We start from the raw sequence: 1,793 nt of genomic DNA, 5'->3' as shown, positions 1-1,793 counted from the left end.
TAAGAACATAAGAAAGTTTACAAACGAGAGGAGGTCATTCATCTTGCTCGTTTGGTTGTTAGTAGCTTATTGATCCCAGAATCTCATCAAGCAGTTTCTTGAAGGATCCCAGGGTGTCAGCTTCAACAACATTCGAGAATTCTAAGGTGATACAGACATGCTTTAGCCCGCTGCGCCGCCAATCAGCTGTTTAACAAAGAGGTTCCCATACCAGGAGTCGAACCCGGGATGCCTGGGTGAAAACCAGGAATCCTAACCGCTAGACCATATGGGAAGCTGGTATTCAAAACACTATCAATAGTATAACGAAAGGAGAAACAGTCGGATGTAATATATATATATATATATATATATTTTTGAGTACATCACATAAACACCTGAACAATCGAAGCACATATATATATATATATATGAACATTTATTTTACAAATCAAAACAAGAAAATGAAAATGTCTGAACAGACATCGGTTTACAACATACATATTTATTATACTGAAACAATCCGTTTATTATCAGATGAGCAAAAGCAACTGAACAACGTATATAAATAAACTTAAAAAAACATTTTACAGAAGCACACAGCACAAAAAAAGTCTAATTTATTTTTCTTTTAAAATTCCTTTACCTTGAGTCTAAGGCTCTTCACAATCAACACAGATAATGAGCTTCTCCACGCCACATTTCTGCACAGGGCACAGCTGTCCAAAGTTTTATTTTTATTGCACTTGCCAACCCGGCATTGGTGTCTCTTCAGCTGTGGGTACACGCTTGGCAGTCTCCCTCTGTTCCAAATGCTTCTTGCGAAGTTGCTGTATTAACTGTAAAATATATTCTGTCCTTGGTAAATCCTTCTCTGTGCATTCTTTGTAAAGTACCCAGGAGCTGTTAGGTCCAATACATTGTAAAACACCTGAACAGACCACCGTCGGGAGACGGCTTTCACAGAATACTTCCATGCCATCTGATCCAAAACATCAACTCCATATTTTGTTGCGTTGTAAAACTCCACGGTCTCTGGTGTTTATTTTCACTAGTCCCGATGCTAATTGACTGACCAAACCAGTGCAGCTGGCAAGCAGGCGCCAGCTAAGAATATTTGTTACCTGACTGGAGAAAATTACATTTTAAAACCAAAAACCGCCAAAAAAACGTTTTCTCCTACTGCTAATTAAAAAAATAGCCACCTAGCTAACAACTTCATCTTGAGGGCTACAGTGAAACGTACTGTCTGTAAATTGGGACTTTAGTGAAGACCGCATGTGTACGTGAGTACGTTAATTATTGTTGATATTAGCCAGCCAGCATTTCTGTAAATAGCAACATGTAATGTACAATAAAATAAACATTTTATTTGTGTCATTGGTGTCAATTTCAGACAGAGCTTCATAGTTGGCAAGGTGACACAGCTGAGAGAATGTTTCCCTCTGTCATCCCGTGTGGTGCTGTTAGTGTCAGTTTCTCAGCACACAGTACAGTAGTCGCTCAGTAATGAGGTGTAAACAGGTGATTGATCGATCTGTATGAGCGTTTACGGAGGTGCTTTGTTAAAAAAATGTAGATCTAAATTTATAACTGTGTTTATTTTTTAGCAAAATAAAATCTAAGCCTATTTTTAGGGACCCCAACTGTTGTTGTTGATTCCAACTTAGGCACTTCACATAAGGACTAGCAAGTTTACATCAGGACTAGCAAGTTTCAAAAGGTACTAGTCCTTTGGACTAGTAACACAATATTGTTAGTTTCTAACCCTGCAGGCGGACTACAAAAGCTTGCTTGGTAAAACTGTGTGCTCC

The 1,793-nt window shown here is 38.5% G+C and overlaps 1 non-coding gene across 1 annotated transcript; it reads right to left on the bottom strand.

Moving 5' to 3' along the window:
- Window positions 1-202: 202 nt before the first annotated feature.
- Window positions 203-274, bottom strand: trnae-uuc (transfer RNA glutamic acid (anticodon UUC)). Its single transcript has one exon. It is a non-coding gene; the product is annotated as a tRNA-Glu (tRNA).
- Window positions 275-1,793: the final 1,519 nt, after the last annotated feature.

This window comes from Acipenser ruthenus, chromosome 2, assembly GCF_902713425.1.
Source record: "Acipenser ruthenus chromosome 2, fAciRut3.2 maternal haplotype, whole genome shotgun sequence".
NCBI classification, from domain to species: Eukaryota; Metazoa; Chordata; class Actinopteri; order Acipenseriformes; family Acipenseridae; genus Acipenser; species Acipenser ruthenus.
The sequence above is the reverse complement of the archived record's forward strand: the minus strand, read 5'-3'. Positions and strand labels throughout refer to the sequence as shown.